The sequence below is a fragment of the Aphelocoma coerulescens genome, chromosome 1 (genome assembly GCF_041296385.1).
Source record: "Aphelocoma coerulescens isolate FSJ_1873_10779 chromosome 1, UR_Acoe_1.0, whole genome shotgun sequence".
Classification (NCBI taxonomy): Eukaryota; Metazoa; Chordata; class Aves; order Passeriformes; family Corvidae; genus Aphelocoma; species Aphelocoma coerulescens.
The window spans coordinates 109,827,788-109,852,495 of record NC_091013.1 but is presented as its reverse complement, the minus strand read 5'-3'; the positions used below and the strand labels follow the sequence as shown (position 1 = coordinate 109,852,495).

Below are 24,708 nucleotides of genomic sequence, written 5' to 3'. Positions count from 1 at the left end.
CTTGTAAGTGGAGCCCAACATTTCCATTTCACTTAAAAAACCCCCCAAAAACTCCAGTCATAGATTTGTCCATGAATACACGCAAGAGATAAGACTTTTTTTTTTCCCCCAAAATAGAGCACAGCTTTTCAATATTGCAAAGCCAATTGTAAGTCTTCCTGTTTGACTCCTTATTCAGTGGAACACACTGGAAGGATTACAGGGCAAATCTCTGCTCTCATTTAGAGCCAAGTTTCTCAGTCACCTTGCAGAGAGCATTGTTACTAATATAGTTTTGTTATCTATTTGCAGTGGATCAGCTTTCAGAAATCAAGTGGTTTGATTATGTTCAGTGACCTTCTCAGAGAAAGGCATAGACATGCCTTCAGTCAAAAGTTTCTCTCTTTTTTTTTTTTTTTAATATATCCTGTTCAATTCCAAGGAGATAGAGAAACAAAAGCAAAAAAAAAAAAATCATGACAGAACTGCCTTTATTAGAAAACTGAAGTTTCTGCACTTTATTTTTAGAACAGAATGTGTTCTTAAGTTTATGAAGTCTAAGAAAGGGGTATCTCTACTGAATCTATACTTTAAAGAAAGTTAAGCAGTAAAATGAGCTAAAAATACAATAGAATTTACATAATTATTAGCATAGCACTACTGAGCACTTGTCAGCAAAACTGCTTCTGTCAAAATCTTGGATACCATCCTTTTAAATTTCACTGGTTGCTTTTAATATTCAAGACTTGTGACTTTTTTGGATGACAGCACTTAAGTGGTGGTGTATCCAATGGTAAAGTAACTTCATTTAAAGTTCAAAGATGTGTTTCTGGGCTCATAAAATTCTGCTGAACTAGAAGTCAAACAATATTTTCATTGTGAGAAAACACCTTCTGCCAATTCCTCACCATACCTTTAAAACTATTTGATTTCCTGAAAAAGTGCATTTCAACTCAATTTTCTAAGTGATTCAGAGGAACAGAAGCAGAAGGAAAACATCAACAGCATTCAAGACTTTCTAGGATAAATTAACTCAATAGATATACATGGACTCTGTAAGGCTATTCACAAAGAGACCATCAAGGCCCTGTGATATTCTGGTTTGCTACTCACAAAAAAACTCTGATAAACCATGGGGAGTGAATCAAATTCTCTTTCTTCTTTATTCAAAGTAACAGTTTAAAGTAAAATTGCCCACGTCTCAGATGAGGCTAGCAGTACTCACCACAATTATCTGTGGTGTTCAGTCATAAAGTTATGGTGCAATGATAAGTTCCTAAGTAGTCTTCCTGTTGTATTATTTTATGAAAAAGCTTCATATTCAGTGATTTCGACTATAAGCCTCTTTTTCTCACTTTTTACATATTCATTTTCCAAAGAGTATGTAAGCTAAAATCTCTGGGAGCTTAAGAATTCATCTCAGCTTAAGAATGCATCTCCTTTCAATATTTTAAAGATGTTTCCATTGTCATGTACAGAATTTTGTTTTCTGTTGTTCTGTTAAAAATTTCATGACATTATTCTACGTTCAGGGTAGGCCGAGAGTGTCTCATTCAAATGGATTGAACCCTGGCTATCTACGATCTCTTATTCATAAACAGGGCAGGATATTTTTTTCTATTACCTTACTACTACATAATTGTAGAATGTGGTATGAAACACAGGGCTTTTTCCTTTCAAAATAGGTATAATCATGAGACATAAAATGGGTCCTTGAGAGAGCAGGAGTCCTGTGCTCTAATGCCTGGATCTGAAGGGATCCTGGCTTTGCCGTTCTCAAAATTCAAAGGATCAGCAGAGTCATTAACATTGCTATCAGGCAGCAAGCAGATAACATATTCTGTGAAAAAGCTCATCTCTTCCAGAGTATAATGTATGTGTTCTGGACTTCAAGATAAAAAATGTGTAGCAGAGTGATGGAGGGAATGTCAGAACTCATTTGCTTCGCCATGAGCAGAACTGTTGGACTATCAGAAGGAGTAATTCTGAAGTCGAGCTTCTAACGGGCCCCATACTACAAGTGTAGCTGGACTGGCAACACTGTGCCAGAGAAATCTGGAAATCTGTAAGACTGAGCTCTCAGCTTCTTTCTCTTCAGAGGGGGAAAAGCAGATTGAAAGCAACTAAAACAAGAACAGGCAGATGTGGAAGCCAGGGGCGTCAAAGAGCAGAGCTGGGAACTTCCTCCTACAGAAGTCTCTGTGATTTCTTGAAATGGCAAAATATCTTTAATTCAACAACTAACTGATAGTGTGCAAAGAAACTATAAAAATTGATCTGATATGACTGACTGATGTGTGGATCTGCTGATTGAGATCCATGGTTGATTAAATATTCATTATGTTATTTGTAGGTTGCATTGAGCATCTTAACAATAAAATCAATTTATTAACTATATTAATAAGGCTACGCAATTGTTACCAGGATAAATGCCATTTGAGACAATATTGCAGCAGCAAAACATTTAATTTAACTCTTTATAGCACCACTTAAAGGACTGGGGACTTTTTAAGGATTCACGTTTACTACATGTCAGCTCCTGAGATTTAATTTCATATATAGCAGCATATTATTTTAAAAGTAAATCATGATGAGGCCTTCAAATTGCAAAAAAAATTCCATTTGTCCATGTACAGTATTTTCTAAATGTTTGTCAATCTCTTTTGTGAAGCATGCTTTTTACCATATTTCATTAGGCCTCTCATCTACATTTTCCCTCACAAAATGTGCTAAAATTTTGTTCATTTTTGAGAGGCTTAGCATGATTTTTGCCTTCCTACTCTTTTTATCACTTAAGAAGATGAACATGGGCATTAAGCACATTTTTTGAACTCATCGTGGATCAAACTATATGCCCTATGCATATTGGAAATTTAGGTCACCTCACTGCCAAGAGTCCCAAGGGGCCTTTGGGACAGCTGTAAAATACTGTAAAACACCATTTCCAGCAGCAGGAAATGAGTCTGGCAAAAGAACTGCCAGAAGGGCTGAGTGGGAAATTGCTGCACAAAGGTTGCCTTAGTAAGTGCCAGCACTTTTCACGGTCTCTTGCAGAAGAAGAAACACAAAGTGGCCACATTGGAAATATTAAAGATATTTCACTCTCTTGGTGCATATTCTGAGAAACTGTTACCCAATTATCCAGTATTTTTAACAATTATTTTGGTGCTCTTCAGAGAAAAACTTCTCAGGTTTCCTGGCTTTTGTGTGATTGCTATGCTAATAAACACAGACATGTGCCACAGGGATTATTCTTAAGACTAAGTAGCAGAGTAGTCCAAAAGTATGATTCAAAGGACAAAGTCAGCAAATGAAGCTGATACGTGCTGAGACCTCAGATTCACCTGCAAGGAACTAACTTTCAAGACTTTCTATTGACACCAGTGAGGCAGTTCCAAAACAAAATCCCATACAATTTTATAATAATTTTGAGAATTTGTCCCTAATTTCCAGTTAACCCACCAGAAGTATTATTTTTGTAGAGTTCATTTACTGCATGCAAGTTTATAAAACAATACAAATGAGTTAAATGAGTTTCTGTTAAGTGAGCTCATATATATGATAGAGAAGCAAAATTATTTGATTACTACCACTGGCCAGCTAGGTGGCAAACTCTTCTAATGGTAATTGATTGCTATATCCATACCATTGCTATTCTGATTTTGTCCACATCAAAAATTGCCAATTATTTTTTGGTAAATATTTATGATGCTCCTGACATTCATACTCTGGACTAATTAAGGTGGAAATTTGAATGCAGATTGTTAAACTGTAAAGCTAAGCATAAAATAACAAACAGTTACTTCTTTCTAACCTGTCTAGTGTAAAAGTTTCATTAAGCCAGGACAGTGAATCAGAGTTCCTTCCACACAAGTTCTTGGGTTTTACTTTACTTGCTATTTTTATGAGGAAAAAAAAAAGGAGAAAGAAGATGCTCAGCAGTTCATTAATATAATTAAATCACTAACACATTTTAGCTTTACTAAGTACTATAACTCTAATCTTTAATTTACTACAGGTGACTAACTTTCTTTTTGAATAAAGATGAAGAAAAATTAAAACTGAAGTATTTGCTTACTCTAAAAGTACAATCACTACTTTGGAAATACAGATACTTTAAAATATAACTGTCCCTGTGTGACAAAAAGTTTCAGGGTTGGTTTTTTTAGGTATCTGGGTCTTTTTTTTCAGTTTGAGGAGGAGTTGTTTGTTTTTTCAATGACTTACAAATTAGTTGGGACTCTGTATATTCCTTGCTTGTTGTAGATTTCTTATTTGTTCAGCACTAATCTTCGGAAAACACATGCTACTTTTTTATTATACCCCCACAGGGAGCAATTTCTAAGAGTTCAAATCTCACTGAAAATGGTATCTCATTATCCAGTGATTAAAGTTATGTGACATTCCAGTGTTACACAGCTGGTCAAAAAATGTCATTAGTAAGAGTGTTCTAACACATTTATTAAGAGTTTCAATATGAAAGACTTCAATGCAAAAACTCGGTTTATATTCACCATCACATCTAAAGAATGAAAAATATACATACATTATCATGACTTCTTCCATGTGTTGCCAGTTGGCTAAGGAGGAATTATGATGGATAGGCATCAGTTCTTGTAGTGTCATGTTTTTGTCACTTATCTTGCCAAGTGTTTTAAGTTTAGACAGGGAATATTTGTTTTATCTTCAAAAAAATATGTATTTAGTAACACAGAGGACTAAACTAGATGTTTTATTCTCTCAGGAAATTAGAAACAATTGTGGCTGACTTTGTTTTGTTTAGTCAGACATCTCATTGTTGTTGTTGTTTTATTAACTAATTATGTTAAAACCAAGGGACCGCTTGTCTAAATAACACAACGAGTTGGGGTTTCTTTGGGTGATTTTAAACATATTGTAACCTGAATTTATTTAAATATTTACTACTTCTAAAAGCTCCTAGTTACTTACTAGTGGCATAATTTTACTATCTTTCTTGCTTTGTAGTTCCTTTGCTTCTTTCCCTCACAAAATGTCATGATTTAAAATCAATACCTCTTGGAATCACTCTGCCATGGCATCCTGGCAAATGATTAGCAGGGCAAATTAGTTTAGCAGGACACAAAAGCTTTATGGACAGGTTTCCTGGGCTGCACTACTGGGTTAGGATGAGACAGTGCTAATTCAGCTCCATTCTGTCACTAATGCCCTGGGCCCCAGCCAAAACACAGGGCCTACAACTGGGGATGCTCTTATCAAAAATCAGTTTTGCTATCAAAGACTGATTTTCCATATGCAAACTTGATATGGAGAAAAATTGACTATTCAATTAACTGTATTTCTGAGGGAGTGAATGTGTTTTTTGAGCTAACATTGGGGTCAGAACTTTTTAACAGATCATGGGATTTGGCATAACACAACTTTTCCAACTGCACTGCAGGTATTTCCTAGATCTGTACTTTCAGAAAAATTCTCAAATCTTGCTTTAGCAGCTATGTCATCATAACATTTGCATTTCTTCCACACCATGAGTTACCAAAGGCAATTTTATTTTTATTGACAGGTCTAAAGACAAGAGTGCTTGTAAAAGAAGAGCAGCTGTCAACTGCCTAATTTGACTCATCACTCATTTTGCAGTATTTTCCACTAAAGAATAAGAAACCATCAGGCATCCTGTATCACATCTTGATAGACTTAAACAAAATTTGACACCAACTTTTTATGTTTTAAAAAAAAAAAAAATGAATGTATAATTTCACCAGGACTCAAGCAAATTATTTAAAGAGAACACAAACTTCTTTACATTTGGAGATGATTTATCATATTATGTGCCTTGCAATGTTAGGCCTTTTCATATCTATGTAGTTACTTCATGGCTTACGTTTAAGCACAGAACAGTCCCAGTGGCTTTCAGGGCACTAGCCACTATGTCTGAAATTAAATACCTGTTCCCATCTTCGCAAAACTATATTATCCCATCCTATCTTCTGCCAGCTTTTGAGACAATGGAGTCACTAACAAGCAATTTGTGACTTTCTGCATGTGCATAACGATACAGATCTGTCTGCAGGGCCCAGGATTTGCTATTTCCGCAGCTTAGAAAAACTGGAGGTTCCTTCCGCTGTAGAAGAATGCTCGTCACTTCAGCATTTAGAAGGGATACCTTCCCACTGCTTTTCTAAAAATGTGAATCACCTGTTAGGCACTGCATTTCAGAATCACTTTAAGTTTCAAACACAGAGCCTTTAGATCATCTTTGAATTTTTCTGCCCTTCCTAAGGGTACCATGAAAGTTTAGAAATAAAATTTAACTTTATAATGACCAATCTTTAAATATCATATAATAAGCTACAGACAAAAATTGCTATTTAAATTATTTTTTTTTAAATTGACATATCTTTTACCCTCATAAATATTCCAATATCTGCTGAAGTGCTACAGCTCTGAGAACAATACTTTCTTAATTTTGCTATTATCCTTAGTCCTTGACTCATTCTATGAACCTTGGGTATGATTTCCATATTCTATTTACCATAATCTAGAGAGGTATTAAAGCTTGAAATAACACAAAATAATGTAATAAATATTTCTAATTATTTCATTCTGAAGTTTTCACAAAATGTTTTATCAAGTTAATTAAATATAGTGAAGTTGAAATGCAAACAATTACTTAGCTTCCTAAAGATAGAGGAAATAAAAAATATGAACTGGCTTGTTATACTAACTGAAAGCGGAACATATGAAATAAAAATGATACTCTTTTCTTCCTAAATTCTACTTTAAGAATGAATCATAAGTCCAGTAGGGGAAAAAAAAATCTCATATTAATTGACCTATATTACATTTTTATAGTTGGAGCCCCAACCCACCACTTCCCCTAGCATAAAGGCAATTTATTTAAGGCAATTCATTATCTTTAAATCTGAGCTAAATCCCTGTTTTATTTTATTATTAAAAAAAAAAAAAAGAAAAAAGAGCAAAACATTAGTCAAGGACTCATAAGACAACTTCACTGTAGAAACAATACATTTGGTAATATACATGGGATTATTCCAACAAGTTTAGTCCTAATACTACTAATGTTAAAAAGAAAATGATCATTTATTTCACTGATGCACTCAAATAAATTAACAAGAACATTTTTGTGTTTACACTGCCTTGATTCAACTGCAGTTTTTGTGTCAGCCATTTCCCTGCTTTTGAGGAAAGGGGGGAAGGTAAGTGGCCCCTTCCCCCCACAATGCCAGGTTTTACTTAGTAGTGCAAGGAATTTACCCCAACACATAACAGGAAAATGTCTAATGTAAAGGCACCTTCCTTTCTGTAGATTTAGCATGTAACCTAAGTGGAACAGAATGAATATTAAACATAAAAAAAAAAAAAATTAAAATCATCAATATATTTTAAGACAGGCATACTGTGAAGCTGTCAAACAAATTATGCTAATTACAGACCATCTCTAATTTTTAGAGCAGAGAATTCTTGTACATACTTACACATAGACTCCGCTCAGTAACATCAAAGGGTGATCACAGTGCTAAATTGTAAAAAATATTTTAGATGAGAGTAAAATGGGATATAGTTAAATTTCACACCATATTTCTATTAGCATGAGTGAAGCACAGAGGTTGTTTAGGGCACTGAACTGGCTTTAGGGTTGCTTTCAATTTCTTCTCTTCTAACTTCATCTTCTCCTCACTTTCCTGTCACTGTGTTGCAGAAACATGGCCTTGAGTCATCCAAAACACTTCCATTTGCATGCAGAGTGACAACATTATGCCAAGGACTAGATTCAGCCCCACTCCTTCAAATTTTTATCTTGTATTCATTTCAGGACTATCCCTAATAAATCCCCTTAACAGCAAAAAAGCAAATCAATACTTATTTCTGGCTCATTTGTTCTGCAATTATCAGCAAGTACTGAAGCAAAACACAGAGGTTACTAATTAAGGGGGGGGGGGGGGGGGGGGGGGGGGAACAAGAGAGAGAAAGAATGCAAATAAACACAAATTCCGGAAAAGAGAGAAAGCAAGCAGAGAGCAGCAAGAGCAGCAGCCAGAGGTCACACTGCTCGTGCCAGCTGTGCCAAAGGAGACTGGGATCCAGCTGCCTGCTCAGCCAGCTCCATATCCCACTTGGGTACTTCCTCCTCACCCCAGATCCACTGAGGGGGAGCAGGAAGAGCAGTGGGTGGCAGAAATCAGAAATGCTTTTCTGGTTCAGGTAGTTCTGTGCCCAGCATTATGTGGAATGGCAGCCGGCATAAGCACGATGCTTGTTGGATGGCACAAGAGCTAAACAGAATCTTATCTCTTGTATGTTATAGTTTTTTATTCAAGAAATAATCATCCCTAAAACATCTGTTAGTAGCTTACTAACACCCACCCTGTTGTGCTCACTAGTGCAACAATAAAAATACTGTATCAAAAGCTTAGTAATCTGCATAAATATATGTTCGGCTCTGTCACTAAAAAATTATAGAAACATAAAAAAAAAAAAAAACATCTTCCCCATCCTTGAGCACTCTGGCAGATTAGCATGTCTAAATTCATTTGAAGCCACAATTAACACGGCAAACATCAGCAGAAGGGAGGAGGGCCCTTCCAGCAGAGCACACCCCATCCTTGAGAACCAAATGTCAGTAGGGAAGCCCTGATTTATACTAGCTGGAAATTTGACTCAGCATGTACAGAATTAGCCAGCTCCCTGTTGCTGGTCAACTGAGACAAAAATTCTTGGTTCATATCAACAAATGCTTTTCTTAGCATGACTCTGTAAGCCCTTTTAAAATGGATTTTGCTTTGATTCTGCTATGGGAAATTCCCTTTGACCTATGAAAAAGTGCACTGGCCTCCTAGATGAAGTCTTCTTGTTCTTAATAGGAAACAACAGCTACATCACTCAACAACTGAAAGGCATTTTCTCCTGTGCACTTAATCCTATTGTTCAGTTGAGTAGAGGGGTAATAGATTTTCTATGTTTGCTTCTCCTTGTATCTAACTATTGTTGTGGCTCACAAGAAAACAACTCATTTGGAAAACAAGTAGAGCAATAGTAATTCCCAAACCCTCTGTTTTCCTTCAGCTCTATACTTTCAGTACATAGCAATATCTACAATACTAAATTCACATTTATCCCACTTCTTAAAGCAAAAGAAATAAAGCAAGCATATCCCCAAAAACTATATCTAGGATAATGAAATCCATATGCAAACTATAGAATCTGTAAAATTGCACAGAGAATTTTCTAAGGACCCCTTTGGCTCTAATACATTTCTGTACAGCCTCATCAACAGACTAAAGTAGCTTTTTAAGTGGGGAGGAGCTTTTTGGCTATAATATAATATAAACATGCCATACAATATTTCTTTCCTACACACTCCTCTCAGAACTGAGACAAATTCACAGTATGATTCTGTCAACACCTCTACTGTATGTCTATGTTTTGGTGTAAAGGGGAAAGGAGAGAGCTTCAGTTTCCTCCATCACACCCTGATCACAGGTTCACTTTTTATCTGTTCTGGAACTCAAGCGTTCTCCAGCTGCAAAATGTTCTTGTTCAGAGCGCTCATTTTACCCTTTTTCCACCTGAAGGAAACACACCTCGAATGCACTCATCTGTGCTCAGCTGAGGGCTGCAAGGCTCCAAGGTCAGGTACAAAGCAAATCTGCACCTTTCAGCAAACCCAGCTGCTAATGTTGCCATGCTCTTCATGAGCCAGTGAGTGGATTAAAGTCTAATAATAATGTTAATATCTAGAAAAGAAGTGTTAATAGTAGATCAATCCTACAAATGTTCAATAGCTCTTTAAGTAATAAGAACATTTCTTTACTCTTAGCTATACATGTTCAAACATAAGGTAAAAAAGCTTTTCTATGGGAGTAAGCACATTGTAAATAAGTACATTGTAAATAACTTCTGTTCCATGCTTACTAGTACCTTGGCTAACCACTGTTTGTTCTTCATGCAGTAGATGGATAAATGTGTGCATATTCAGGCCACCACCAGCCTCAACTGCAGCTCCATTGACAGCTGAAACACATCTCAATAAGCTCAACATCATCCCATCCTTACAGACTGGAAACCTAGATTAGAAAGAAGCAATCCTTAGCACTTTGCTGTATGGCTCTGCCTCATGTTTTTATGGATAAATAACATCCTTGTCAGTGCTCTACTCTTAAGGGAAAATACAGATGGTCACAGAAGGTAGAGAGCAGTGTTACCCTCTACTCTGAAAGCGCTTCTGAAAGCAAAGTCAAGGTTTTGTTCAACTACTCCCTCCTCTCAATCATTCAGAGCACATCAACAGGAGCAGAAAGAGGCGACAGATTTTGTAACCCACTGATCCTTTTCCCTTGCTGACTGTCACAAGGTGGCAGAGCCCACACAAAAGAGTAAATCAGGGTTCTATTTACCATATATTTTGGAATTTGAATACAGATGCATCTGCCTGCTAATCAGTAAATTAACAAACAAGCAAAGATTTGCCTTATAGAAATTCATGTTGTCCATTTGATAGGTATAAGCTAATTTAAAATATTTACCTGTTCATTGAATGCTAATTTATATGCTGAAATACAGATCATAAAAATAACAGGGCCTTCACAATGGGTTCACACTACCGTAGGGGCTGCTTGAATCTTTGATAAGAAGTGTAGAGAAAATTGTATGCATATGAGAATAGCCCAACCTTGCTACATTATTTAACCATACTTTTTTGTTCTGTTATCAACAAAAACTGGATGAAAAAAAGAGGCAGGGAAACAGTGCAGACCTTAAGTTTCACAGGTAATGCTATGCCATTCTATAATCAGAAAACATTAGACATAATCCACCTTATTTTACCAAACATTTTTGCTTTTCAGAATTTGAGAAACTTTTACAGTTGTTTACTGGAACAACAAATTAAAAAACTTGAATTAGATTTCATTTTATCCAGAGGCTATCTAGTTCTATGTTTTTATATTCTAACAAGGCAGCAGTGCACTGAGCCACCCAAAAAATTCTGGAAGAATCCCTGAACAACAGCAGATTTCTAAGTCCTCCTCCTTCACTTACTGCAATGGATTTGGGTCACATTTTCGTGGTGTATATTCTTAACAAGAGATATAGGACATGGGTTCAGAACAAGCTGTGGTCCTTTAAATATTTCTGCTGTCATCTCTCCTTGTGTTCTGTAACAGCAAAGGTCCATAGCTAATTGTAGGTGTACTCCTAGTGAATCACTTGACCCTCCTCCCCACAAATTATTCTCCACTCACACATCTTTCAAAGCACTAATTCCCTTTGTACCAAAGCAAACTTCCAAGTTATACCTGTTCAGCATTTAAACTTTAAAAAGTGCAATGTGAACACCTGTTTTAGTTGATAGCCATCTGTTTTCTCAAGGAATCAAACCCTTAATAACATGGAATTAACAGATGGAGAGTGAGGCCTAGACTGAGCAGGTTACTGTGTGTGTCAAGATAACATAAAAAGTGATATTTTTAATTAATCATTCACATCCTCCATTATTCTCTTCTCATCTATCTGGGCTGATAACCCATCACCATTCATTTGCACCTTAAGGGACTTGCCATTCAAAGGCAATTGAAGATCTTTTAGGATTTGGCCCACACTAAATGGATACTTAACTATTGAGAAGGCTGCCTGAAACAGGCAATTTCAGCAAAATCCCTGTGGCCAAATTCTAAAACTAATTGCTCAAAGATTTTTAGCAGGAGCACAAAATTGGATGTGTGTGTGTGTATGAAAAAAAGCTAAATAGCCTAATATATTAGTACACTGCAACTATATTTCCAAAAGGAATGTCTTCAAACCTGTCAGCATAATAAGAAAATCTGCAAGCAGACACTCTTACTGTAATAAAAGTAGCTTTATTTTTTTCTTCTCTATCTATCACTGCTTCCATGACACAAAGCCCTCCACTGTAGAAGCAGAGTTTGGATTACCAGGACTGGAGCAGAGTGTGCTGGGCACACAGGAAGCCCAGGAGTGAGGTGACAGCAGTAGCCCATACACAGCACAGACCAGTGGCAAGAGGCATGTGGCCAGTCCCACCAAAGCCACTGGCATCTCTTCCTCAGTGCAACAGCTGAGGGACTGGGACCACACCCTCACATCTATGCAGCTCGAGTCCAAACAGCCAGTTCAACTTTTCCTATTCCCACAGAGTAAATTAAAGTGCTTTCAGAAAAGTTCCATTTAGAAAGAAATTTGGGGAAAGTATTGATTTGCCTTTTCTGAATGCTGAGGTAAATGCTAAATAAATTGGAGCAGCTGACAGAATAGGTAGAAATCAAGGCAAACTTGAGTACTATCCCTAAAATTGTGTTCACTGCAGTCTTTAGAAGAGTGAAACACTCTACAAATATTTAAAAGTTTTAGATAGATTTTAAATTCTACCATGAGAATGAAAATACAACTCACTCTAAGCTAGGTCAGCTTAAAAAAAAAAATAATTTTTTTTTTTAGTTTGTTAGACTTCCCACAGAGTATTTCATTTCCAAAATACCACAAATTTCAAACTGCTTCTACTCCAGGACTCAATGGATTTGAGTATTAAGCATTTGGATATTTGACTGTCTACTTTTGTTCTCTAGGTTCCTGTATCCTGTATCCAAGTTAAGTCCAGTTACGTTCTGCACAACGCATCAAAATAACAGTTATCAACTCAGAAAACTAGGACATAGACTAGGAACATAATGCACGTAAACACCACTTCCAAAAACACTTTAACCAAATTGATTTTTTCCAATTTAAAAAGCCTCCAGCAAAATGACCTTCCTTACTCTACCAGTGTTTTCACTTCCAAAAAAACTTAGATAATTAGAGCATTCTAAAATAATTTGCAGTTTTTCAGTGGTGTGTATCTATCTATCTATCTATCTAAATTATCCATTTGGCTTTTGTTAATTTACATGCCTGCATCCTAATCAGCTGGGCTTGTGGTCTACACGTAGCCATTAACACCATTAAACAGTTGTTAAATAGTACAATCGCCTGTTGTTATCCTGATGTAGATTCAATTCCAGTGTTAATTGCTCTCAATGTGCTGCTCATAAAACCATCCCATGCCATATTCTGTGCACTCTACTTAGAGGAAATCTAAAGTGAAATGGACTGTATGGTACCTCAGTAGGAAAATTCAATTTAATGAAAAAGCCATACACTTAGGAGAGTTATGAACTGAATATTGATGTGGTCCCATTCTGAAACATCAAAAGAATTACAAGGCTGATTTGGGGTGAGCAGGTAACTTGGTTTCAAGCTAGCACTGAAATTGCCCATCTGCTTTTCAGGAGGTGTGCATAAAATCTATTCCTACAACACTTCAAGAAGTGAACAGTCTGAATCCAAAATATGCCTCATCTTACCCTTCTTACTTTATTATTTGAAATCAAAGTTCATGCACTTACTGTTGAGTAGAATGGTGGTGGTGTCTCCAACTGGGTCAGTGCCCACTGCTGGAATCCCAACACCTCCTTTACCATGATGAGAAGTAGCTGCACCAATGCAACAGCAAAGCTTCAGGAAGGAAGACCAAATCTACCACGTGAAGAGAAACTAATTCTTTTTCTTCATTCTAGATAGCTGAATGTTTGATCCTGTTCTCTGAGTTTTGACTAGAATGTGAGAACTAATGGTCCTTCTTTAAAGTTCTGTTTCTGTTCCCTCCCCCACCTTTTTTTTTTTGAAACAAACTTTCTCCTCATCCTTGACAATCTTTAGGGGAAAGTGCTGCTGCCAACACACTTCCCACTGCTGCCATCAGGCAATTTTGATGCAGTAGGATAGAAAAGATGTGGTATGTGCCTCTAAGATCAAAAGAAGTGCTGACTGTCTCTTGAGACACAAATCTTCCAACCCAGTTCCCCTCACCCTGGCCCTCTCCACTGCACATGGTGCTGTTCCCTCTAGAAGTCAATATTGGCTACTAAAGTTAATGTGCTTCTGTAGAACTCTACTCTTAAATGGCTAGACTACAAGTGGGGATTGAAAGTGAATGATCACATCCAATTTTTAAGGAAAATTCCCTTTTAAAGTTTCAGAGAGAGAATAATAACTTTAGGTTTGTGTACTTGGCTATTACACTTACAATAATGCAATATTTAGAAGTTTAAGCATTTAGAGCTCACAGCTGTGCAATTCCTGTTAATTTTATGGGCCTTATATAGAAATCTGATGGAATTACATCAGAATTATTAAAAGTACATCCCTTGATGAATAACAGAATTTGGGAACTTTTCCTTTTTTAAACAGAAAAAAAAATAGTGATGTTGATTATACACAGAAAATCCCTATACCAAGAAATAAGCAGCAAAATGTAAGTACCAAAGTACTTTTCAGAATTAAATTTCATTTAAAAATAGAAAAGCCACCACTTCCTCCCAGCATACCTTTGCCAACTTAAGAACATATGCACATCCAAAAATGAAAAACAGAAAAGGAAACTTATTCCCTTGGGAAGAATATTTCAATAATTTCTAAATTACTATTAAAAAAAAAAAGGGAAAAAGAAATACTTCTGCTTTCCCCAACAATACATCCCTGGCCATGCTTTTATTTTCTACAATAAATAGATCATTCAAGCTGTAAAGATGAAGTCCTGAAATCAACACAAAAAAAGCTGAAAGAATTTTTATTTATGATAGATACCTGCAAAAATAAGATATTCCTCAAATGTATTGGGTAAACTCAATGAAAACTTCTCCTATTGGTTATTTATTAATTATTCCCAGGTCTGTGTTTCTCCATCACTTTAAACAAACAAGTTTCTGGACAAGGACAACAAAGATCAGACCACACAGAGAAATACAATACGATAAGAAGTTTCATTTATTTGAAGTTTAATTTCCTTGAGGAAGAATAAATGTAGATTTGAGGAGCCTCACTAGGAGTGACCATCTGAAGCAATAGTGAGAAGGCATTCTGTCAGAAGCAGAGCACACTTCTGTTAGACTTGTCGGAGAGCACTCTGCTCTGCTGGAATTCAAAGAATAGATGCAAAATCAGGAACTGTGCAACTACTGCAATGCAAAGTATTTGTCACACATGTTGAGTGGCATTAATATACCTAAACCCTAACACTGTCAACTGCATCCTTTTGGTGCTAAAAACGATGGAGAAAATCATCACATTATTATCCAATATTTCCTCTCCTTGCAAAGCAAAAGCACATCCCTTGTAAGTATCAATTCAACTGTATGCCCAGCATTATAATTGAAACAATATGCTATAAAAAGACATAGCAAGGCACACTAAAAGTGAATGGCCTGGAATTTCTCATCTGTTCTATTTTTTCAGGGCAAACCCAAATTTTCAGTTAAGCTAAAAAACGGTTCAAAACATCTGGACATCTGTATTTCAGACGATACACTTAAAATGGTCAAAAAATATTTTAAAGAAAATTATTTTCACAAATGTTTTGAAGAAAATAATCCAACTTTTTGAGTATCCTTCTGTATTGAGACCAATTCTCCAACATTTGTAAATAAGCACACTTATATATTTGCAATGCTGTTCTTATATTTAATTTCTAATCAAAACCATGAAAGCAGTTTTGCTTTCCAGGGGAGGCTGGAAATGATCCTGCAGTAGAATCCATTCAAGTCTTTTGCAGCATATACACAGGTATAAGATTCAAGAAACAGAAGAAATACTGGGCCGCTGCCATCTATAATTTTCAGTAATATCTATGTCCTATTAAAATTATGATCATCTGGAAATATCTTCTAAATAGCTACATTTATGAGACCAATAAAAAGAAGTTAAATCATAAATAAGTGTCTGGCCCCATATTAAACACGTATCACTCAAACTATAGACATATTGATTTTAAATCATTTACAGTTCCAGATAATTGCAAACCTAGATTCCAAGTTGCTAATAATAGCAAAGTAATGCATTTTAAAATCCTTGTATAACCAAACTACCCATTGTTTTAGCTTCAATTCCAGCTATTAAAGTAACCAAAAAAATCCACACATCTCTTTTACTGCTCCATATTGCAGGAAGAAAAGAGACTTCATTACTTTTCAGACTGGCATGTCAATATTTATTTAAAGAACTTTGCAGTTGTCAAGAGAGTCCTTGAAGAGGTGTCCAGAACTTAGAAATTGGAAATCATATTGCACTGTGAATCTCTTGTTAGTCTTATCCTGGGTTCCTGCAGAAATTCCAGTTTCATTAGGAGAGCCCAGCAATGAGATGGGAGGCTGCAATGAGACAATGGCCTCTTACGCACAGAAAAAGTGAAAGGAAGCAGAAGCAGCATTTGAAAAAGAAAAATTTTTCTAATTACCCTGCAGCAGTTTTCCCCACTAATGATTTGTGTCAGTTATCTAAAAGCAAATACAAAAAAACCCACTCAGCAATATGACAACAGTGTCTTCTTGAGTTTTATGTATCACTAAAATTAGGGAAAGCAGAGGGAAGACGATTTTTTTTGTCATAATGGATTTTATGGTAACATGAGTGTATTTAGCCTTCTCTGCTCCAGGCTGAACAGTCCCAGGTCTCTCAGCCTCCTCTTGTGGGAGAGACATTCCTGTTCTGCAATCATCTTTGTGCCCCTTCCCTGGGCTCACTCCAGTATCTCCCCGTCTCTGGTACTGGGAGCCGAGCACTGAACCCAGCACTCCATTGTGCCTCACCAGGGCTGAGAAGAGGAGGAACATCTCCTCCCTTACCCTGCTGGCAGCAATCCAAACCCAGGGTTACACCCAGATCCCCCTTCCCACTCCTCCAAACTTCCCTCTTCACTGCAGAGCCCCTCATTTTAAGACGTGCTATTTTCCATCTTGTATCACATACTATTTTGTAACAGCCCAAGCTCCCTCTATTGGAATTAAGTTTACTTCAATAAGTTATTTTCCTGTTGCAATGCCATTCTTTGGTGCTTTTCCAATAGATGTGTGTACTTAGTATCTATTTCTATTTGAATAAAATGATACTTTATGTATTAACTTTTTTAAAAGGAAACAGATGTAGCTTTTAACTTTTTCTATCTTTTTTTACTATTTTTAGGTGCTTTTACTATTATGTTAACATATATACGTTCTGAAAGCTTTTAGCATCTTGGTTGCTCACTTGACATCAAATGGCACTAACTGATTCCTAGTCAAGCAGCTGTTTTCACAGAATTTCTTGTTTCTAACACAGCAGCATTTAGTGGGGGTGGTAGGTTAAGGAAAAAAAAAAAGGTAACTCTCCCTTTCACTCAAGGTCTATAGATATCTCAACAAAAAATATTCCCAACCAAGTCAATGTATTGTAAAGCATGCCATCATGTTAACTTATTTCACATCTGTTATCAATCAATTGTATATTAAAACCAGCTTTAGTGTATTCGTGCCAAAATATTCCTGTTATATACTGTATGTCTTCAAAGTGTTGCAGAAACAAAAATCATAAATCTCCATATCAACCACCTAACAGACAACAAATCATAAATAAATAATAGCTACTAAAAATCCAATACTGAAAATTCTGTACAGACTGTACATTAGTACATTTAAATACTGTAAGGACAGATTTGTTTCACTCTTCACAGGAAAACAAAGGCTCTGACTTCAAAATCCTTGGCCACAATAATCTGTTCCTCTAGGAATGTCATTCCCTTTCAGGACTCTGTGTAAGCAGCACTGTCAGCCTTTTATGATGCAGGGTCTGTGCTGAACTCAGACAACACCTACAGAAAAGGGAAGTAATGGGAAAAGCATGAAAAGAAGAAAAAAAAAAAAAGAGCTAATAATTTCTTCCCTTTCTTTCTCCTACTTACCCAGCATGTTTACAACTTCTATTCTCCTTTAATCAAAATCCCCAAACTGTTGCTCTTATATTTAAATGTTGCCATTCTAGTGTGAGGAGAATGACTGACCAGCAGTGTTAAATACTTTTGCATTCTAAAGATGTGATTCGTATTTTATAACACCATTATTTTGGGACTGTTGATTGTTCAATTATTACTTGAATACTCTTCATAGTTGCATCATGAGAACTTATTATTGGTTTATTTTCATCTACTGTTACTGAACTATATCTTAGATGCTCTAGCTTAATTTTTTTTTTATTCCTTTTTAACTATATTGTTTAGATTAGGCTACATAGATGCACTATAATGTATGAACTCTTGGATCTCAGCCCCCCAAATGCCACACACCTCTTTTTTAAAGGCTTTCCATCAAGTTGAGAGTGAAAGACACAAACAACATGAAAGCAGAGCCACTGTCAGACACTGACAGGGCAGAGAAGTACAGACAGATAGATAACAGATCGTAGGGTACTAAGTACCCTACAATTTATTGAAGCAAATAAGGGAGAGTTGAGTGGCAAATTGCCTGTGCTGTTCACAAACCAGCAGGCGACCCTGTTTGCCAGCCGTCCAAATTGCTTCTGGGCAATTTGGCACATTTCTACTATGTTGTGCTATTTCTTATGGCATGACTTTGAGTTTTGATCATTCCCTGTTGTGCAAGATCTTTCCAAACACTCATAAAACTTCTAAGAGTGATGGTAGGAACAATGGAACACACTGAAATCATTAGCCAATCAAACAAGCATTTAAAGTAATTTGAACTCAAACAAATAACTGTTTTTAAAGGAATCAGAAGTGTATTAAATACCAAAAGAAAACAAAACAAACAAAAAGCTCAACAAAACACTCTACCAAAGCTGATAAAAGATTCCTATCTTAAACAACAGAGTATAGGAAGTTTTTCAGGAAAGTAATATGTGAAACAAAACCTTCTCTTGTATACTGAAAGGTAAATGTGAAGGAAAACACCAAAGATCCAAGGAAGATAAAAGTTTCATTTTGGGATCTTGTGTTTTTTGTTTTTTTTTTTTTTTTTTTTTTCCTTCTTGACACATAAAAGGTCACTCTCAAAACAAGAGTGGCAAGAATTCTGCTGAATTCCAAGTCAGGAATCCAGGAAAAGGAATTTCATAGCAGGAGTAATGTTGGACCTGCTGATATTTCTCAGCACTAACCTGATATGCACTTTTGTTCTGAGAAATTAAAGGAAATTGCTTATATGAAACAAACTCCACTATAAATTTGTGATTAATTTCTGTGCCTGATACTGCATGTGTATTCCTATTGATACCAAACTCATGCACAGATTACAGGAGCAGGTAGACAGAAAAGCAGAAAAGAAACCATAATGGTGTTTAAATTAAAAAAAAAAAAAAAAAAAAAAAAAAAACACCAAAAAAACCCCAAGGTACAAAAACCTCAGCTGTCTTCAAAAGATAAAAAGCCATCTAAAAGATGAAAATATTCAGACACAAAGAAGAGCTTATTCATAGACACTGTACCAGAGGCCCAATGGAAATGCATTCCACCTGTCCAAAAAGGTTTATGGGGATGATAAGAGATGCTCTCTCTAAAACGCCACATAAGAAAGCTTTCGGAAGTAAGAAGGCTATTTTGTAGAAGGTGAAGTTATGCCTAAATCAAGCAATAGAGAGGATTATAAATGTTGACAGCTTAAATGTAAACACCAGGCTAGCCCAAAGGGATTAAGAAGTGATTTGAAGAAGACATGAAAATTAGTAACCATTTTTCTCAGGAAAACAGCATTGCTACAGAGGGCAAACAGATGATGATATTTAAAAGAAAAACAGAAGAACAAGCAGAGAAATAGAACACAGTAAGAAAACTGAAGCATTTTCTCATATTTGGATTTATCAAGCAGACGGCTTCTGTGCTAATTTTTTTTTTTTTTAAGAATGTGTTTGAGGAACTCTTTGAAATTAAAATATCAGTACAAATTCTGGTAGAATAAACTGACAGATTGTACAGTGACTAATCATTATTTGCCTAAGTACTTTAAAAACTTGGGGATAAGATATCCAAGCTACTAACTCTATCAGGAACCTATCACTTACATTGCTTTGATGGCAAACACGTAGCAATTTTTAATAGCTTTAGGGAAGATCCAGGAATGAAGAATGCCCCAAATAAAATAATGTAGATTGATATGATAATTAAGAAAGAGCCTAAGTACCTTTGGCAAAGGGAAGTCATGCTTTCCAAATATATTTCTCTGAAGGAGTCAATGAGCAAACAGACAAAGGAAAGTAAATGATATGTTCTATTTCCATACTTAAAAGACATGCAGTAAGGTCTCTTGCTGACACTCACCAAGGAGCTATAACAACAAACCAAGCCATATCTGATCATTCCACAGGTTCACCTGTCATATGACCCTGTGCCCATCAGGAGCTGAGTCTGTGCCACAAGGCTGATATTCTTTTGTCCACAGTTTTAATGCTTATTTGGCAATTCTTCTGATCTTAGTGACTTGATACTTATAATGTAAAATAGACAATTAAAAAAATCTTTAAAAATTCTCTCTTTAACAAAAATTATGCTCTTCCTTAGCACTTCTCTGGCTTTACTCTCACCCTCAGCTGTGCACCAATTTTCCATAATCCAAACACAGATGTATGCAATCGTGTCACTGCAGCCACTCAAGAGTTTGGGAAAAGGAAAGAATATCCATGGCAAACAATAACACAGAACAGAAAATCACAAACCAACCAACTGAATAAAAACAACTGGCTGAATGACAAAAACAAAAGATATTACAGGCAACACATGCCAAAGACATATAAGAATATAGCACAAATTAAATTAATCTACCCTGACAAAAGTATGGGATTGGACCCAAGGATATGGATATTACTTGCCCCGATAAAAGTAGCTGGATAAATTAGGCAATATGATTTTGCCACACACTGAAAGAGTTCAGGAGGAGACCTGCTGGCTAAAGGAGTATGTTAACAGCTAGTTAAAGAATCAGCCACTGGTTTATTTGCAAATAGAACTGGGATACTTCCAGCATAATCCTGTCAAAGTATGCATATAAAGGATGCACAAACCATTCATTTTGATTAGGAGTCACACTAGGAAATGAGGTGCTCAAGCAGTGTCATCTCTGGCATAACGTAATCCAGCAAAATCCAGCAGCCAATCCCCCACCAAAAAATATGATATTGTCAGTCAAACACACTTCTGTTGGTAACAGAAAAACTAGATCATAGTTGGACTAGCTGCTCTCCAAAATCAGTAGGTTGGAACAAGAAGTTCAATCTTTGTATCAAAAGCTGAAAAAGCAGGCAGGGATTTTCTCTTTCCACTTAGCATTCTTAAAACACATTCTTTTGGCACTACCAAATCATAGATTTCAACATTCTCAAATTAAAACTTCCTCTTTCTTGAGCAGTTCATTGTTACACAGCTTCATTTCTTTAAGGATTTTTATTAGTCCAAACCAAAACCACCTTGGTTTTAAGATTTTTATAAAGCCAGCTCAATATTTTTAGCACAACATTAGGTAAACATTACTTTCCCCTATATTAGTGAATACAGAAGAGGGAATTATATTTCCACTCCTCATGCTACTGCTTGTGGTCCTTCATAATGGAAATACAGAAGGAAAATTTTATAAAAGCACACGCACAAATGAAATATACATATATATTTCTAATGGAAAACCTCATTGACCATAATGCAGCATGAATTATGATTTTATACACTTTAACTACACTATATAAAGGACTACAACCAACGTATTCTTTTAATCTCTAATTTAAACCAGAACATAAGCCCATAAAAGGGTAAGAACAACACTGGTTGAAAACTAGCTGAACATTCTGGTTGGTCTCGCTGCTTTAAGAAGTGAGCAACTCTGCCTAACCTATTCCTGAAATATGCAACCATAACTTTTTCTTAAAATTCTCCTATACTGGAGGCACTTCAACAACCTCTAACTTTTCGCTGACCTGGTGGTAAGAAGCCCCAACTGCTCCTCATGTTTGATATGGATATTTTGGGGTTCATTGCAAACCTACTACACTCCTTACCCCTTGCTTAGTCTAAAAAAATCCCACAAAACAGTTATTTCCTTCCACCCTTGTAACCATTGAGGAGTGAGGAGGAATATTTCAAGTGTTACAAACTCCCTATCAGTCACCCCTCTACATCAAAGAAGACTTTTTGCTACAGCACTTCCTGTGGTCAGCTTTTTAAACTGGTATTTCTCAGTAGATCTCGTCCCCATCTGTCAGCACTTGCAGGGAGGGGTCAGAGCATGGACCAGGCTCTGCTCAGTGGTGCCCAACAATGGCACAAGAGGCAATGGCAGAAACTGATGCCCAGGAAGTTCCACCTGAACATGAGGAAGAAATTCACTGTGCAGTGACCGAGCACTGGAACAGATCACCCAGAGAGGGTGTGGAGTCCCTCACTGGAGATATTCCAGAAGTGTCTGGATACAATCCTGTTCCATGTGCTCTGGGATAACCCTGCTTGAGCAGGGAGGTGGGACCTGATAACCCACTGTGGTTCCTTCCACCCTGCCCATTCTGGGACTGTGTGTTTTCTGGCTTGCACAGGTGCAGAATCTAAATCTGGCACAAGGATGTTTCAGCTTAGTAGTACTGAACAGAAGAGTGAAACTATTTCTCATAAAACATGAGTACTGCTCCTCCATACAGGGATCTGACATTTTTGCACGTGTGGCACTGCCTGTGGAGGTGCTCCCATTGCCCACCCTTGGCAAAACGTCCTGGGCAGCAACAGCATTTAAGATAAAAAAGTGAATGAAAATACTAAAGAGAAATTAAACACCCCAACTATGCTTGCCCTCAACCAATACTCTTAAGGAGAAAGGGATCCATCAACCAGGTTAAAAAGTGACCAGGGAAATGCAAGGGGACTCTTGAAACGAAGCAGTCAGAGTGAGAGAAAGTATAAAGAAAGTACAAATACAGTGCACTGTTCATTCTTATTAGCTGAATCTTATTCTATTCTTTTACAGATCTTTTAATCATTTTTACCAAGATTATTTTAAATCCCAATCCTCTTTTATAGCATGTACAGCCACTCTGTAGCTTTTCCATTTATTCGCTTAACCATATATACCAATCAACTACTCAAGCTGTTAGCAAAGCTACTCAATAATACCAGATCCTAAAAAGAACCAAGCTGAATCCCACTTGTAATTCATGCAATTTAAAATTGAAGTGTTGATAACTATTCTCTAGAAACAGTTTTATATTAATCTATTTTTCTGGGAACAGACTTCGGTGAGACAATGATTGCCAGGAATCTTCTACCATTTCAATGTTTTAGCTACTGTCACAAACACATAACTGAAGTGACAACAAGATGGATTGCTGCTATTTTAATATTCCCACTGGCCCTAAAATTCCCAGTTAGATATGATAGACCCTAATATTTTAGGTGTTATATGCATGCAGCACAAAGAATAAAGAACAAAATAAAAGACTAAAAAGAGTAAGGAACAAAAGATAGATACTGATACTGTGTTATTCCTGCAACAGGTAGTTGTCTGACTGTAGGAACGATCCAACACTGTTATGAACAGGTTTCCCAGAATTTGTGGACTCCTCATCCCTGGCAATGTTCAAGGCCAGGTTGGATGGGGCTCTGAGCAACTTGGTCTAGTGGAAGGTGTCCCTGACCACGACAGGGAGCTTGGAACAAAATGAACCATAAGGTCTCTTCCAACCCAAATCATCCTGTGATTCTGTCAAGTCTGAGGAAACAAAGGAGGATGCCAAATTATCAGTCACAAAATCCAGATGTTGGAATTACTTTCACACTTACCATGAAAGGATAACACGACTAAGTATTTCATGTAACCTCATTAAAATAAAGTTTCAACCACTTGTATGCTTAAACTAATGTAAAATTCAGTCCACTTTATGGAACTTACATGCAACATGCATATTTTTCAGAGAATTTTCTTAGGGAAAGCTCACGTACCTAGCTTTTGTCTAGGTGTTGGCTCGAAATAGAGGAACAGCAGCTTCAGACTGAATGATAATGCTATTATCTCTCACCTCTACCTTTCCTACCCAAAAAGAGCTAATTTGGCACCTGTTTATACAGTTCTTTCTACAGTTGTTACTTCTCAGGATAATCAAGCATCCCTCCCACCAAAACCATTTGCCTCTTGTCTTGGGGTGACGTTATGATATGTATCCCATATCGCTGCCTATGCCCAGAAATTAATTTTTGTGCCTTTCTATGCCTCTAAACTGAGCCTGAGAGGGAGAAGAAAAAACTGAGCAAAACTTTCTCAAAGCAGTTTGCAGCTTGTTCAAGGTCACATAAAGATAGGAGTTTTTTTTTCCCAGCTGTGGCAGGGGAGCGAGGAAGCACCCGGCTTGCTGCTTTCCAGTCAGCTTTTGGCCAGTTGTTTCAGTTTCTTGTTCTCCGGAGAGAGAGACTGAGAGTTGGACTTTGCTTTTCCTTCTCTGGAATTCCGGATTTTTCTCCCTTTGCTACTGGACTGCTTTTCAACCTCAGAGCACATCGGGAGGACTTTTCGTCGGGCACAGAGGGCCTGGCCCTGGGCCAAGCCCCGGCTCCGAGGAGACCAAAGGGAGGACACTAACGCTTTCCCAGGTTTTTCCTCCACAGTGAAAGATTGTACCATTTAACCTCATTTTCCTTTCCCATGTGTTTGTTAAATAAATAGTTTTATCGTCTTCACTTTCCTTCGAGGAAATTTTTTTTTTTTTCCCGAACCTGGTGGGGGAGGGGTGGTTGTGCCTTCTCTCAGAGTATATATTTCTAAATTTGGCCAAACCGGTACACCTCTTTTTAGTCTCCCTTTGCATCGATGCATTTGAGAGAAGACAGTGCATGCCAGTACACACATGACAGCAGTGCATGTATGATTTGGTTTGTACCATGATTTCTTCATGCAG

The 24,708-nt window shown here is 36.8% G+C and overlaps 1 long non-coding RNA gene across 14 annotated transcripts in view; it reads right to left on the bottom strand.

Annotated features, from left to right (window-relative positions):
* The window catches only part of LOC138114683 (uncharacterized), a 177,425-nt gene that overhangs the window by 52,856 nt on the left and 99,861 nt on the right, over positions 1-24,708 (bottom strand). For 4 of the 14 annotated variants that reach the window (XR_011152717.1, XR_011152727.1, XR_011152720.1 and 1 more), the window contains one exon: positions 9,898-10,043. The exons of 4 other annotated variants lie outside the window; for them this stretch is intronic. This is a non-coding gene — a long non-coding RNA (uncharacterized lncRNA). Of the gene's footprint in view, positions 1-8,453; positions 9,714-9,897; positions 10,044-14,804; positions 14,944-16,196; positions 17,651-24,708 lie in introns of those variants that run through there. 6 more of the 14 variants (XR_011152721.1, XR_011152725.1, XR_011152718.1 and 3 more) reach the window with 5 other exon arrangements.